Genomic DNA, 18,129 nt, shown 5'->3' on the forward strand with positions numbered 1-18,129 from the left:
TCGGAAACGTGATGGTACGCATTTCTCCTCCTTACCCGAGGCATCGCAACAACGTTTCACCAGGCAACGCCGGTCAACTGCTGTTTGTGTATGAGAAATCGGTTGGAAACTTTCCTCATGTCAGCAAGTTGTAGGTGTCGCGGGCCGCGGTGGTCTAGCGGTTCTGGCGCTGCAGTCCGGAACCGCGGGACTGCTAAGGTCGCAGGTTCGAATCCTGCCTCGGCCATGGGTGTGTGTGAGATGTCCTTAGGTTAGTTAGGTTTAAGTAGTTCTAACTTCTAGGGGACTTATGACCTAAGATGTTGAGTCCCGTAGTGCTCAGAGCCATTTGAACCATTTGTAGGTGTCGCCACCGGCGGCAACCTTGTGTGAATGCTCTGAAAAGCTAATCATTTGCTTTTTACAGCATCTTCTTCCTGTCGGTTAAATTTCGCGTCTGTAGCACGTCATCTTCGTGGTGTTGCAATTTTAATGTCCAGTATTGTACATAGGTAACGGATCTAAGTAGTGCTGGCACCTGTTATCTCATTATTTAATTTTTCGGCATTGGTGCCTTTCGGAAATGAGTTTCTCAGATGTCCTGAAGAGTCTAAGTTAAATAGCGAACTTTATATGAACTTGAAGATAAAATCAGCAATCAATAGTATTTAAATAGATTTATTATCCGTCTTTATTGAGGTAATTTTTTAAGTGTTATGATTATGTCACTTAACAAGAGTAACCAGTCCAACTGACATCAAAATAACATAATAATTTTACTGTGTGTCGTGGCATGTAATGTTTACCGATAGTTGGACGGACTGCTATGGTAACCGATATAATATGATCTGAGGGTCGTTCATGTTGAACCGAAACTGGTAATTTTTTAAAACAATAATGCAACAAGGACGTATAATAAAACTGTTTTAAAAGTTTAAACCACAATTGACATCTCATTTGCTGTAAATGATGTCGCACATCATTAAAACCCGTGTCACGCGTTTTTATTTCTTACTTATAGAAAAATTACTTCACGAAAACACTTCCCCTTTTCCAAACTTTTTGTTTTCAGGTCTTCTTCAGATAGCATTTTTTGCAAAACTAGAACTCACAGTGGTCAGTTTTATAGCCAATGTGTCCACTTCTCACTTTTCGTTTGGCAGTCAAAATTCGGACAAAAATCCATTGTGTAATTTCTAGGGAGCCTTGTTTTCGCTATGTTGAAACATTCGACCGAAAAGTCCTCATGATACGTTTCGCTCACGAAGTAGCAGTGGTCGCCGTAAGTGGAGAGGAACTGAGCCGTGTGCTTAATGAAACTGAACGAGTTATCTAATGGCTACAGTATTAATATGAGGAAAAATACTAGAATAATGGCGTCTGCATCAAGTGGGTGCGCTGGATGGTTAAATGTTAGACTGGGATCTTTACTTAAACAACTTTAACGGGCTCTGGAGGAGAATTAAAAGGATGGTTCAAGAACGAGTGATTTTTCCAAGGAGGGACGATGTTCCCAAGCTGGGAAATGAACGTTTGAAAAGCACAGACAGTTGGCAGTATTTTACAGTGGAGTGATTCCACGTGCAGGCAATAGCCAATGAAATGGACCGCCTGTGGCCACTGACTCTGACTGACCGAAAAACCTAATTGTTAAATAATTTCGTGGAGCGGTTTGGAGCTCGTGAAATTGAGAGGAGTCTGCTGGAAAGCCTTGAGGCCAGCGGTAGAGGCGACGTATTCGTTGCATATTTAAAAAATACAGCGAAGGCGATCCTTCGTGATCAACCGAATTATTTCTTGCAGTAAAAAGAAATTGAGAGACACCGAAAGGGTGTTCCCGTGTATGGGCGTGAATTTTGTGTTAAGCCTGTGCGGGTTGCTAGAGGAGTATTACTTCTTAAGTGAATGTGCACGTGTCAGATCAAGGCGCCCGCCAGTAGCTATCTAGACGGTGGTGCTTTAGTGAGCGGGACCGACTTCGCGATGCTTACAAGAAGCCATCATGTTATATTAGTTTCCGTAGAAATTTCTGTGATTTTTTTCCCTATACAGACAATGAATAGTATTCTTATTTTCTCGTGCAGATTTTGGCGGAAGTTGTTGGGAGGCAAGTGGAGGCGTTGTTGAATTTTTACCGGCGTACATGTTTCAGGCCAGTGAATGGGTCTCCGCATGTTCCTGAAAGTGGTCAGATTGCTACAGGGCCCGTTATTGGCTTTTGAAGTGACTGAAAATTTCAGCCGTGTCTTTCGGATCGAAACGGGACTGTTTTAGTAAGTGTAGCACTGCAGAGAATTATTTCCGGTCGGCCAAAAAAGTTTTAGATTACATCTACGGAGCTGTACGTTGCATGATTTGTCTCGTGTTCCGTACTTCGCCAAGAGTGCGTGGATTCTGTTCGCAGCTGCGACTGTGGCTTTGCGATGCACTGGCGAAAGAAACGTTTCATTACAGTAGAAAGAACCTCACGAAAAAGGTACTTTCTATTAAAATCTGCCAGGACCCAAAAATTAAAAGCCTTGTGACCCCAAGGGATGTTAGAAGCAGAGGTCTGTTCGTGCCTGAAACGTGGAGAATGGGAAGATAAAAAAGAAACGGTTAAAGGCCTTTGAAGTGTAGCATGACGGAAGATTGTTGACGATCGGGTGAATAGATCGACTAAGCAGTCATCGACAGAAAATGCCTAACAATGGTCAGAAAAAGTAAACTACACCAAAGCAACCACAATGTTGAAGACTGAAAGAACCAAAGACATTTTATTATCCTATACTATGCTGGTTCTCTCATGAACAATTTCAACTTTGAAACCAAATGAATCACCCCTCTCCATTTACCCAGGTACAGAAAATGAATTTATATAAAAGTATTTACGCTATGCAGGAAGGATATTAGAATTTCTGGCGAGTTCCTATACTAAAGTAGACCTCTGAGCGATGGCGTGAAACGAACTGATTGCCGACTTTGATTCTCCACCATGCTGTTTGAGGCAACTGTGTGTCTCATGACGGCAATACGAAAATCTCTATTTTGTGCATCCACTACAAAGAAACTTTACATCAACAACCGCTTTCATTCATAAGGAACTGTAATGATAATCATATAAGCAGGTTGTCCCAAAAATAGTGACAAACTGTAGGGACAGGGACCTCATACCTCTACTGCAAGGTATTTGCTTTTCATATTTTAGGAGGAAAAAGTATCGACGAAAAAATACGTCTACTTAACATATGGGCTAAAATGCATGCTTTAAAGACTACGAGCACTTGTTCATCTCCGCCAGTGTGAAACACATCTCTTGCACTGAACAAGTGTTCAAATGGCTCTAAGCACTATGCGACTTAACATCTTAGGTCATCAGTCCCCTAGACATAGAACTACTTAAACCTAACTAAGCTAAGAACATCACACACATCCATGCCCGAGGCAGGATTCTAACCTGCGACCGTAGCAGCAGCGCAGTTCCGGACTGAAGCGGGTAGAACCGCTCGGCCACAAAAGTCGGCGAACAAGGGTTCTTAGCTTCTAAGGTATGCACTTTACAGCCAGTGTTTACTAGATATTTTTATTATTTTTTTTTCACTTCCTCCTCCCAACATACCAAAAGGTTCAAAAGGCTCTGAGCACTATGGGACTTAACATCTATGGTCATCAGTCCCCTAGAACTTAGAACTACTGAAACCTAAGTAACCTAAGGACATCACACACATCCATGCCCGAGGCAGAATTCGAACCTGCGACCGTAGCAGTCACGCGGTTCCGGACTGAGCGCCTAGAACCGCGAGACCACCGCGGCCGGCTAGGCGCTACAGTCTGGAACCGCGCGACCGCTACGGTCGCTGGTTCAAATCCTGCCTCGGGAATGGATGTGTGTGATGTCCTTAGGTTAGTTAGGTTTAAGTAGTTCTAAGTTCTAGGGGACTGATGACCTCAGAAGTAAGTCCCATAGTGCTCAGAGCCATTTGAAACATTTTTTTTTTTTGTGGTCTACATATTACTAGTACAGTTTAACGTGCTTACTTACAGTACGAAGTCCAATTAAAATCTCAAAATACAGCTAAATGTTATTGTGGCCTTAGTGATATACTCGGTAAGAAGCGAGTACAACGTTCCAGCTCGAACATTTCGCTTTTGCTTATGTATTTGTATTTTATATTCGTATTTCTCATTAAATTTGTCTTCAACAAGAGGTAAATGAAATTACTATGATCGAAAGCTAGAAATTACAAGCAATAATGCATGGAAATGTATAGATTGTATAAGAATGTATTATAAATTACCGATTATTATTTTACGTCGTTCAGTTCATTTTTAGAGATGTTTTCATTCCCACGACTACCCTTATACCGAAGTCTATTCCTATTCTAAATTCTGCCATCATTTAAAACTGTAAAAGTGAGAAGATTCTGCACGTGGGTCATGATAAATGTCACGTGTAGAGACACAGTGTTGACAAGAGTTAATGTGGTTAAATTAGCATAACAGCCGCAAGCGGTAGAATGCGATATGCCGCAAAGGCAAAGCGTAAGGCCAGTGGAAACAAATTTAATATTATTCTTGGCGCTACTTCTGTATCGTTTACGAGTGCAGATTATAGCCGTCGAAAGAACAGCACGGCGTCCTTTCTACCGCAGAGCTACTTTTCAGAGCAATAAATCAGAGCCGACGGCCGTGCGGGGCCAATATCAGGGACGCGCGGCCGCCCATCTCTTTGTTTCGAAGAGAGCGCCAGACTGGCAGGCCTCGCGCTGCCGAGCGGGGCGGCTCTGCGCGCGTCGCGGAGGCCGCAGCGGCGGCGGCGGTGGCGTCGGGGGCGGCGGGGGCGGCCGGGCGCTCAGCCGGCGCCGCGATAACAACAGTGGCGCGGCCCGGCGGCGGACAATGGAACTAGGACCCTCCCGGACAAAGCGGGATCGGCGCGTGCGGCGGCGTCGGCGGCGGCGCCACTATCGGCGGCGGCCCGGGGGCGGGGCGGGCCGCGGGTGGGGGTGGGGTTGGGGGTGGGGGTGGGACGCGCTCCACGCGGCGCCGGCGCCGCCCCCGCCTCCCGGCCCTTTGTTTCCGGGCCGCGCGCGGCTCGGCGCAGCGCAGCGCACCGCGTAGCTACCGGAGCCGCACCGCTGGAATTCCGGCCGTCATTTGTAACGCAGAGCCAGCTGCCCAGGCGGGACGCCGCGCGTCGCGACGCCGACGCCGACGCTGGCCGCGCCACGCGCCGCGCGGGCCGAGCAGGGCACGGCGGCCTTCCGCAGATAATCAATACCTCATGCCGGCCGCCTGCCGTTCCTTACCGACACTCACCACTAAATCTGACGGCCTGACGTATGATTTCTTGAAAGGATTACCTCTGTTTACCTGAAAGTCACAGTACCACCACTGCTTATAATATAGAAGTTTTCTCAACAATGGATACAAAACAGCTAATTTAACTTCTTTTGTCCCAAATTGACATCTACTCCTCATCTGCACTGCATTAGAGAGTGATGATTTAAAAGTTTTGGAGACTGTAGCGGACGAAATTTAGAACATTCTGATATCAGGAAGCTAGAGCCATATATGTGAAATAAAGATGCAACAGCACTGTGGACTTTCTACGCACACGGATTTGTAAACCAGACACCAGACGGCCCTAGTATGAAAAACTTTTATTAACACTTGTGTACTACCATATACTGTAAATCGGATCTGTGACTGTACAGTAAATGTTTCATAATGTGCAACCACGAATCATGCGTTGTCTGAGTTTCTGTAAAATACCGGGCCGCAGCCCTCCGATGGTATTAAAACGCTTAAACGATGCGCTCAAATGGTTCAAATGGCTCCGAGCACTATGGGACTTAACTTCTGAGGTCATCAGTCCCCTAGAACTTAGAACTACTTAAACCTAACTAACCTAAGGACATCACACACATCCATGTCCGAGGCAGGATTCGAACCTGCGACCGTAGCAGTCGCGCGGTTCCAGACTGTTGCGCCTAGAACCGCTCGGCCACAGCGGCCGGCGATGCGCTCAACGAGCTCACTACTGTTACTATTAACGTGTAATATTTAAAACATAACCACAGAGGAAAAGGCCGAGAGAGGTGAGATAAAGGGAGCTCACAGACCAAGAGACTGGGCATCGCCTGAAAATTGCTCTCTGCCTGAAGGTGTCCGTGAGATATGCTCTGTCGCCATTATCAGAATGCACTCGAGCACCATTTTTCTGAGATCACCAAATAGTGCACAGTTGCAGTTGCAAGGGAACGCCCTCCTCCGTAAGTTCCGGCGAGGTGTTTCCCAGAAAGTTCTAATGTCGTGTATCACTCAAACGATCTCCTAAGATATTTGCTTCAATAATATGATCTCCAAGAATTCCAGCCCAAATGTTTACTGAGAAACTCCTCTGGTAACTTCTCGTACAGGTAGCACGTGGATTTTCAGTGGCCTACTGAAGTGGCTTTAGAAATTTTGTCTCACATTTCCGGCTGCAGGTCCATGAGATCACAACGTTCAACATTTCATGCTATGCAATCTCCCAAATTTATAAACCGTCGTTCTGTACCATACTGTATGTCTGACGATACCAAAACTTCGGATTGTCATGACTCCTTAATTGACTGATGGTCCTGTCTCGTGGGGAATACAAACCGTATGTATTTTAATAATCTGCCCAATTATATGTGAGAACTGTACTGTTTTCAACCTCCGATTGTGCACTAGGGATGGATACTGGTTTTGATCACGATTCACCATTATTCAGCTGTGTTGTATATTCACACTGGTGTAATGCTGTGTCTGACTGTCAATATTGCACTGCTGGCGACTGTGAGACGCATACTTCTTTCACTGTAGTCTTCACTCTCACACTGGGGCTCCCTTTGTACACACCCATTTGTATTTCAGGGTGATTAAGAAGCAGCACGAGTGAAGTCATTATGTTACATATAACAGTAGTAGCATCTGTTGCCTGCATTGTAAGTTTTCCCTCTGCAGTTGTAGCGAAACCTCTCGTGCTCCAACGCATTTTGAATTCGTGGCATTATATGCAGCGTATGTACCTGTGATTTGTTAGCATGCTATAAAGTAGGACACAACTCTGCAAGGACACCATTACTTACAACTTACATCTGTACAGCGAGAGATCACCAATTATTTGTAGGTACGTGTTTATCAGCATAATCCCGAGTTGACACTGCTGTTGTCTCCCTCTTATGTTTCCTGATAGGTCTGAACTGAATGTTTGTGGATGGTTGACAGTTACTCGTACTTAACGCCAAAACTGCAATAAAATAACAAAAACATTTAAGGCTAGAGTCATAAGCAGATCTAATGTCCTTTCAGCAAAACAGTTCCGGTTGTAGACAGTTTGTTTAGTCGTCAAACATCGGTAAGTGTATTTCCATTAGTAACTTAAAACGATTCCGTATAAAGACCTAGATCACAAAAACCATTCGGGAATGAATAAACAAACCGCTCACAACCGGAGCTGTTTTGTTATTACCGTATTATGATTCTACAGACAGTCACATCATGAAATAACAGATTTATTTTTTCTGTGTTCGGAAGATAAGAACAAGGAACTGTTCAAAGGACACAACTGAAACACACTCTCCTAGAATGCTGCGATCAGTTGAGCAACACAAAAAAAAGAACTCGTGATGTATAAGTAGCATGAGTGAAGTCATTCCGTTACTTATATCACTAGTAGCATCTGTTGCCTGCATTGTAATTTTTCCCTCTGCAGTTGTAGCGATACCTCTCGTGCTCAAACGCATTTTGAATTCGTGACATTATATGCAGCGTATAAAATAATATTTTTGTAAATTGTCTAATAACAGAATGAACTTGACTAGCAATTTTGATGAGTTGCTTGTAATGTTAATGACCATTCCGCACTGATAGTCGAACTGAACACATGATTCGATTTCCACACATTATTCTACATTTATACATAACTACGCACTGAACAGAATTTATTCTCCTTTCCGAGAACCAGAACTTTGTAATGTTTCCTTCTTTACACCAACATTTCTGGTCCGGAAGCTACTGGGCGATGCGTGGTCCCTTTCCTACGCGAGTTTCCTGTAACCATTGTGCATCCAGCCCCCTTCTTTTGTTGTACGTACGAATCGAGCGTGGGAAGAACTAGTTTCCTCAAGTTATCATTTTCATAATTTTTAAATTTATGTCATGAATGTAGGAGGAACTGGTGTGTTGAAACTCCCTGCAAGCATACTACTACTTTCTTTATTTACTTTGTGTCTCAAAGCTTAAGAGTAATTGATGTTGAACCAGACCTATTATTATGGTTGAGTAGTTACACTAGCTGCCTAATAGCTACGGACTTCGTTACTTTGTCTAGAGTGCTGAAGAGAGGAAGCAATTAATTTACGTGAATTTTGTCTCATTCTTGTCCACTGTGGGTGAAATGTCGACTATTCAGGACGATTTACAGACTTCATCAAAACCTTGATATTTGATTGCTCAACAGTTGAGTTCCTGAGGTGCGGTTGGACTACAGGAGACGTACAGCACGTCCCATGAATAACCACTACACATGAAATCTGAATAAATTTTATTTTGAATTTAAAAGGTCTTGATTTCATTATCTGCTCGGGGAACGACTATTGGATACAGAAGTACACGGCGAGGGATAACTAGAAAGCAATTCTGATTAAAACCGATGATTTATTACGATTATCAACAACTCACATGAAAGACACAAAAAAAAATGTCGAACCAATTATGGAGCTCTTAGCTTGCATCATAATCATCAGCGTGAATAGCTTGAGAGGCAAGGACGTAAAAACTGAGAGGCCACACAAAATGGGAACAACCCAGCACCGACGTCAGAATAATCACACACAAAATAATGATAAAAAGGCACACTTTCTTCTCCGCTACCACTGAACCACGCAGGTGATAGATACTGAGCTCCAGAGCGATTGAAGTCAATGTCAGACCCTTCCCATTGCAATTAATAAATTCCAAAACAGCCATTATATTTGAAAAACATTATGTAAATTGGGGTTCATTCTGCATAGAATCAATTACTATAAAAAGAAGTATTGCCTGTTTTCAATATATCCTTTTTTTGTTAACAAAGAAACAGAAAAACAACTTCTAATCCAGGAAACAAATCGACATAAATATAAATCAATACTACGAGTTGATCGCTGAAGGTGATAACTTTGACCAAGCAACTGTAAACTTTGTCCTATTTCTACAAGAGGCTCGTCACACGAAACCATCAATCGGCTTATGATGCAAGTAATTAATTTATAACAACATCTTTATTCTCACAAATTGAAGAAAATACTATTTTTAAATGAATGTAGAAAAATTTAAAGCAAAGGAACACCAGTGCTAGTGGCGCATGGTCGGTACTAGTATTACCAAAGGGAGTACTCAAGTTCAAACATCATTCATGGAAATTAGGGGAAAAACTCGATGATTTACTGCAAAAAACACACCAGAATTTTTTTTGAACTTAATGAAGCGATATCCTAGCAAAAGAAAAATATCTGCCCTCATTAACGAAATGATATGATACAGAAGAATGTTCCATGGAATATTCGTGCTTCCCAGTTTGGCGACTGAACCCAGAGTGCTGTTCAAAACATCCATCCAGTGGTGGTTGCCGTGAAGATCTGTTTTTTTAAGGGAATGGTAGAGGAGCTCATTCAGTAGGTTGGAGAGAAAAAGTGGGAAAAGCTCAGTCTCACAAAGAAGCAGCTTTACCAGAGAAGATAATCGAGGTTGACACTACGCTACGAGAAAGTACGAGATTATCTCTGCTTCTCTCACCAGCAGATTTGAATACACTCCCAGACGTTAATACTTACAAAGATTATTCGTGAATGTGGAGTGGATAAGGAGAGGAGGAGAGGACGAGAATTATTACACAAAATAAATATTGCTACACCATATGTATTCTCTTTCCAAGGGACTACAACACACGAAAAGTTTTGTGTCAGCAAATAACCGAGGTTACCAAGCAACGTTATACGAGACAACATGAAAGGGCTTAGACAGCCCCCTGTCAGCCCCTTACAGATAAAAACTGTGTGACGGACCGGGACTCGGACTCACAACCTTGCCTGCATTGTTTCTGCTTTGCCTATATTGTGTGCAAACTCCCGGGTTCAAGTTTCAGCCGGAACACAGTACTTACGTTACGGCATAAAGTCAAGCGCCGGCACAACAGTAAGGAACGACTGAGAAGAGATAGCTGTGAAAAGATTCAAAAATCGAATGGCTCTAAACGCTATGGGACATAACATCTGAGGTCATCAGTCCCCTAGGCTTAGAGCTACTTAAACCTAACTAACCTAAGGACACACACACAGCCATGCCTGAGGCAGGATTCGAACCTGCGACCGTAGCAGCAGCGCGGTTCCGGACTGAAGCGCCCAGAACCGCTCTTCCACAGTGGCCGGCGCTGTGAAAAGACATCAACCAATCTCACGCTGACCAGACCTCCCTCCAGGACGACAACGCGACACTAGCGGCCCCTATGGGAAGAAGACATAAGCGCTGCGACCTACTGGTGACGCCCAGGTTCAATGGTAGCTTCAAGACTAGTGACTTGTATAGGATTGTCTATACTAAAGGAACTTGATTATTTCGTATGTCGCACTTTGCTTGCGACACATCTGTGTAACCGCAAAGTTAAGTATTGTACCTTTTCATTTTGTAATAAAACTCACGAATACGAATTCTCTAGCGAACCGAGTACATAGGGTTCCTAGACTGCTCATATTCGACGACGAGTGTAGATACATAAAAAAGTGAGGTTCTTGCTGGTCGCGGGAGTATCTCAAAATCGCACAGGCAGTTCATAGAGTCATGAGTGGATGAGCAATGTTCTGTTGACAAATGGCACCACAATATTTTCGATGAGAAGTTACATATGAGGACGCAGGATGTTCGTCACATATCGTTGTGTCGCCAGGTTTCCCACAATCACCAGTCACTACCAATCACATTCTAGAGTCATACCCGATGGATTTATGGGCTATGACCGCAGGAATATCACCCCTGTGCCTCTCCAAAATGTACTGGCGAAAAAGTAGCAACACCAAAAAATGATTAATGTAGAGTAATGAAAAATCGGGGATTCATTTGTCTCGGTAGTATATTTCAGTGATTAACTTAGAAAAATCACAGGTTAATGTAAGCACGAGAAAAGCCATTGCAAATTTGAATGGCTGGTACGCTAATAACCGGTGTAATCGCCAGGCTGTTGAATGCAAACATGCAAACGTATATGTATTGTGTTGTAGAGGTGCCGTATGTCAGTTTGTGGGATAGAGTTGGTCAGTCGTTACAGTGACGGTTAATGCTGATTGTGGATGAAGCTAGAGTTGTCGTCCCTCTTCGGGCTTCTCCTAGTCTTTCACTAATGTTGAAGGATCACACAGAATGACGTCCGCAGCTCGTGGTCTAATGGCTAGTGTTGCTACCTCTGGATCAAGGGGTCCCGGGTTGGATTCCCGGCCGGATTGTGAATTTTCTCTGCGCGGGGACTGGGTGTTTGTGTTGTCCTCACAATTTCATCATCATCATCGTCATCATCATCATCATCTGTGGCAGTAGCTACAGTGGACTGTGAAAAAATTCGACTGTGCTACACTTGGGACTTTGTACTGGCGCTGATGACCGCGCAGTTGAGCGCCCCACAAACCAAACATCATCATCATCAACACAGAGTGACGCAGAGAGTCCATTACATGTTCTCGAATAGCAGGAGCAGATGTGAAGGGGTTACGATGTGCTTTGGCATCTGCATGTACATATAGATGACTGTTCTGCAATTCACACTTGAGTTCCTGGTAGAGAGTTCTTTGAACCACCTTCCGACCTTGTTGCACAATACGGCGTTCAAAATGGTTCAAATGGCTCTGAGCACTATGGGACTTAACATCTGAGGTCATCAGTCCCCTTAGAAGTATTTAAACCTAACTAACCAAAGGACATCACACACATCCATGCCCGAGGCACGATTCGAACCTGCGAACGTAGCGGTCGCGCGGTTCCAGACTGAAGCGCTTAGAACCGCTCGGCCACCCCGACCGGCAATACGGCGTTCCTCTGAGGTGGTGGGCAGACTTAGTCGTCCGGAACTTCAACAACGGTGTGCACACCCTCAGGCTCCCAAACGATCCAACAACAGCCCACCACCACATCCGAATGCCACACAATTCTGACCAAATGGGACCCACAAAGAGGACCTCTTCAAACTGTCAGGTGCCGATAGCGCAGTCTTACAACAGTACGCAGCATCCCCGTGTTCCTTACAGTGATCACACAACATCTGATCTGTTCAAGCCTCTTATATATTCTGCTATGCCTGGTAATAATCCTAAACACCAACAACACTAATCCACTTTGATGGCGGTTCTACCAGACAAAGTGAATTGCAGGTATAATGGTTTACATACCCTCCTATGATGTGTAGGCAACGGCCTTGCCTCAGTGGGTACACAGGTTCCCGTAACGTCACCGAAGTTTAGCGCCGTCGGGCGTGGTCGGCACTTGGATGGGTGACCATCCAGCCGCCATGCACTGTTGCCATTTTTCGAGGTGCACTGAGCCTCGTGATGCCAATTGAGGAGCTACTCGACCGCGTAGTAGAGGCTCCGGTCAAAGAAAACCATCATAACGACAGGGAGAGCTGTGTGCTGACCACACGCACCTCCTATCCGCATCCTCAACTGATGATGACATGGCGGTCGGATGGTCCCGATGGGCCACTTGAGGCCTGAATACGGAGTGCTGCTTCTATGATGTGTGCATATACGACTTTATACTGACATCCGACCATATCTCCTGGGTGTTCCATACTGTTATTAGGCAATATAACATGTTGCCTGTCTGTAATTGGATGTATCTCTCGGAATTTTACAAGTATACCTCACAGCGATGCATAATTTTTCTCTTTCACCTTCTACCATTGCTGACTTGACCAAACATCGTTCAAATGCGCAGTTCCTCTTTTTCAACTCTCCTATCTCTTGATCCTATCAGGCCATGACATCACACTGACGTGCAATAATTGAGGATCTGCAGAGTGAGAAGTTTGTAAACTAACTCCTAACAATTTTATTTATAATGAACTACGTTGTGAGGAGTCAACCTGCTAACTAAAACGAGGCATAGCGATTGTTGCAATGACTATAACTATAATCCGCTACAGATCGATATTAGCTGATATATTTTTGAACTATTTCGTTCATTAGCTACCAGTATCCCCAGATATGCGGATTAAATATCACAATGAGATTTATTATATATCATAACATAAGTGCACATGATTGTCGACACACACAGTAGGTTAAAGGATAGTGTATACTGAAATATTACGAGAATAAGAGATGGCTCGAGAACAAGGGGCTCCTACTCTCTGTGATGCAATTAGATTGATGAAAATGACTGGAGGTCCTAATGAATCAAATATTAATACCCCAACTATATAGCAGTATCTCAACTAGTAGTGAGAGTTAAAATGGGATCACATGGAGAAACAAGCAAGGTGGACTTGTAGCAAAGTGAGCGCGCGTGCTGCTGAGGGATTCAGTATAAAACTGATAAGGTCCTACAATGCTGGAGCCGCAAAATACTGCACCAGTACTGAAATCTGCAGCACGCCGTCGGTAGGCAGCGTCCTGATGATGCAGGCGCCGACTTCTGCCGTGCAGCGACTCTGTGGCAACTCCTGGCCGCGAAGGCTGTCCGAGAATTCTAAGTTCTTCCGAAAACGAGCGACTAAGTCGCAAGACCGTCCGACTTCGAGGAAGATCAGATTCCGAATCCCTTGCCCGCGCAGGGCAAGAGCGAAGCCAACATTGCTCTACTCGCTACTCTCCTCGAAAAACTGCGAATCAGCATTCAGTTCCTTATCCAAAATTCCCCCACACTGTCTCAGAACATCGTTCGCGCCAATAGTGAGTGTTCCCTCCAATTTCGAGCAGGGCTTTATGACGTTAACTAGCCTCAGTTTAAGTTGACCAATCATGCCGCTGCTCTTCAGCTGAGCGCACTGAACTTGCCGTTTGACCGGCTACGAAAACAACCTGCCTAGACCACCGGCCATCCGGCGCCAGACAGTCGCACCCAGCAGGGCACAGTCCTCAAGTATTCTCAGAATCAAGAGGACAATGCAGTCAGTTGGTGCCAGGAATCTTCGTTCCGGATGCGCCGAAACGGTAACCACATAAACTGCGGCGTCACTCAGGCGTCTCGCAGGTCGCTTCGCCCTGCATACAATAGGCGAAACTCGACCGACGTGAGTCGTTCCGCCAGGCGCTTAAGCCTATCGTACGAACCCCACAGAATTAAGTGAAGTGCAGCCGCCAACTAGAAACGCAGTGTGCCGCGTCCTCCGATGCTCACCTCGCACAGGCCACCCAGGGAAGTAAAACAACATGTTTAGGAATCAAGTGAAAAGTATTTTTTGAGCTCTCAGTACAAATAAGAGGGTTTTTTTTTTTTTAAGTACGGGCCGTTCGCGCGTATAGTCCCGTAGTTCGCGCGGAAGCCGTAACAAGCCACCGCGCCACTTGCCGGCATCCTTCCCGGTAACACTGATGCAAGTTGCCGCTGTGTAGCTGACGTGTACGCATGGCTGTGCTACTTTATAATGTTTACGATTATTGAATCGCCCGCCGCGTGTGAGATACGGTCAGTGATACGTTTTTTTACCGCGAGAAGCCTATCAGCTGCAGAAATTCATTGTCAGTTAACAGAAGTTTATGGCTTGAATGCAATGAGTGAAGGTAAAGTGCGTCAATGGGTTAGAGAGTTTGAAAATGGCCGTCAAAACGTCCATGACGAAGAACGGTCAGTGATCACTGATGATTTGGTGGCTGCAGTCGAAACAAAGAATCGTGAGGACAGAAGATTCACAATTTCCACTCTTTCTTTGGAATTTCCACAAGTTTCAAGATCGGTTTTGTACAAAATTGTGTCTGAAAACCTAAACTTTAAGAAACTGTGTTCTCGGTGGGTACCCAGACTCCTCACAGAGGACCACAAAGGGAAGTGATTTGCCACTTCATTGGACTTTTTGATCCGTTACGAGGAAGAAGGGGATGACATGTTGAGTCAAATTGTCACTGGAGATGAAACATGGGTATCTCATATCACTCCCGAAAGCAAGACAATCGATGGAATGGCGACACACAATCTCACCCGCCAAGGTCAAAGCCAAACACACGCTGTCAAAGCGCAAGATTATTGCAACTGTGTTCTGGGACTGGCGCGGTGTTTTGCTAGTGGACTTTATGCCACGAGGAACGACAATCAACTCAGATGCCTACTGTGCAACTCTAAAGAAGCTCCGCAGAGCAATTCAAAACAAAAGGCGCGGCATGCTGACAAAAGGAGTTCTGCTCCTGCACGATAACGGTAGGCCTCACACCTCTCAAAAGACTCGGGATTTGATTGATTACTTTGGCTGGAAAGTTTTGGACCATGCACCATACAGCCCCGACCTTGCTCCTAGCGATTTTCACCTTTTCCGGTACCTGAAACACCATCTTGGCGGCAGCGCTTCAATGACGACGATGAAGTGAAAGCGGCCGTGAACTCTTGACTGTCGGAGCACGCGGCCGAATTCTTTGAAGAGGGAATTAAAAACTTAGTTGTACGGTATGACAAGTGCTTAAATAAACAAGGCAACTATGTAGAAAAATAGGTAAAAGTGTGTAGAATCAGAAAATAAAAGTTTTTTTACAAAAGGATTAGTATCTTTTTGTTAAAATAAAAACTGCCCATACTTAAAAAACAACCCTCGTACTCTCATTACAATAACCTTATTCGGTCTGTTACTACCGTGCAATGACATAGAAAATTAATAAAATTGATGAAAATGAGAGGAGACATGCACAAGAGGGCATGGAACCTCTCAACTTGCTTGTAAACAGAAACTGCTTTCATCGCTGAAGACCACGTATTGCCATTCCATCTTCCAAACCATCCTCTGACGGCAACAGTCGAGCCGAGCACATCGATGCTGTGGTGTGAGTAGAAGATGGGCTAGAGTTGTGCGTGCCCATAGTGCCATTGTAAAACCGGTTATCAACAGTTCGTGTACAACCGGTTCGCAACAGTTCGTGTTGACGTGTCCGGGCCCACAAGCCCTCTTATCTGTGCTGTGGTAGACGTGCGATCTGCCACTGCTGCCCTTCAGTACGACGATCCTGGTGAGCGTCTGGGCTGCGTGGACCTCACCTCGTCTGCTGGTATCTTCACGTGACCACTAACACCAGTATCGTTCCTCAACCGACGCATCACGTCCCACTCGTGTAGCAAGTCTGCGAAAGGATCATCCCGCCACCTGGGCGGTCACAACGTCGCTCAGTTGGCTGTAAGAAGCACGAGCGCGTCTCCGTGGCATGGGTGCCTTTTTGCTTCACAGGTTTGCACCATACTAAGCCACATAGCTGCGAGAATTTACTGTTAAATGGTAGACTCAGTTGGCGCTCTAGTAATTTTGCGTCAACACTTAATGTTGACGGACGACCTTGAAACCATGATCAGTTCATCTCTTCATTCCAGGTAGCATATGCAGTCATCGGATCAAAATCGACGTCGTCTTTCCATGTGTACTAACTTTTTTTCCTGCACTGTATCTGTGCACCAGGGATTACGATCTTCCGCTGCTGACTAATTACTGGGCCCACTGTCCAGAATCCTCAGAATTAGTCCTTACAGCACTTCAGCGGAACACCGCGGGCCCTCTGACCCTACATCAATATTCCGCAAGCCATCTGACGGCGTGTGGTGGAGGGTATTTTTGGTACCTTCTGCCTGTGCTCAGTTCACTACACACAATTTGTTCAGAAAGTCAGTTGTTTCTCGTCCACTCACACATAAAATCCGCGTTGGTGACCAGTAACGGTAGTTTCTGTACTGGATATCTTTGCCTTCTCAAAAACAATAGTGTTCGATACCAAGTCATCTCATTAGATATCGATAATGTACCTATGCTTATGTTGGTTGAAGAGTTCTATATCGTTAACATCACGGCTGTGTATCATCCAGGTTTCAGTCACAGAGCAGGGTAGATACAACTTCGCGATAAAACATCAGTCTGGTGCGTTGTGTCAGATCTTTATTCAGGAAGATCCGATGTAGGAGACGTTCGAAATCAATATGTGCGGCGTGAATGCTTTTCTTCATGTCGTTTTCCAATGAGCGTTTGGTTGGTAATAAACTTCATAGGCAGATAAAGTGATCTATTTGTTCCAGACGTGTGCAGTTACTGAAATCGGAAAGACACCTCTAGGAGCTGCCTATGTGAGTATCTTTCGTTTTTTGGATGTTGATGGTCAGGTCAAACCGTAAATAAGCAGTACTGAGCAATTTACAGACAGCAGCAGCTCTGCGGTTGTGTGGTCTGGAGAAGATTTGTCGTCTGCGTACTGCAGTTAAGTCACCTGAATGAGACTCGTAAACCTTTTAGAATGCTGTCTGGAGTGCTTAAATAGCCCTCCGTAGAATCTGTATTTAAGTTCTCCACGCTTCAATCCGGAGCTGCGCTGCTGCTACTGTCGCAGGTTCGAATCCTGCCTCGGGCATGGATCTGTGTGATGTCCTTAGGTTATTTATGTTTAATTAGTTGTAAGTCTAGGGGACTGATGACCTCAGATGTTAAGTCCCATAGTGCTTAGAGCCATTTGAACCATGAGTTCTACACCTGCATTGTTCACAAACGATGCCTCGTAAAGCATGGCTGCTAGGTACAGGGCAAACAACGGTGGCGCCACCACACGTCCTTGTTTGAGCAGATTATTAATAGGGAACCTGCCAGAGGTTTCATTCTGCTACAGCGCTTGAACAGACATGTCACCATGGAAAGATTGATTTATTTGAACAAAGTGTCCAGGACAAAGAAAACATTTTAAGCCCCCATCCTACACAGCTCCTCTGGGCACCATATCAAAGGCTTTTCCTGGGACACAGACGAAAAATAGTAAAGCTTTATGTTGTTCCCCTCACTTTTTCTGCAATTGTAGTGCACAGATCATATCAACAGTTCCTCTGGAGGGGCGAAATCTGCAGTAAGGTTCCAGAAATACAGCCTCGGAAAGGGTCTGGAGGTGTTTAAACAAAATTCTAGCGAGTATCAAAGAATGAATACCATACTATGTAGAAATTTTTAAAGAC

Source organism: Schistocerca cancellata, chromosome 5 (assembly GCF_023864275.1).
Source record: "Schistocerca cancellata isolate TAMUIC-IGC-003103 chromosome 5, iqSchCanc2.1, whole genome shotgun sequence".
Lineage (NCBI taxonomy): Eukaryota > Metazoa > Arthropoda > Insecta > Orthoptera > Acrididae > Schistocerca > Schistocerca cancellata.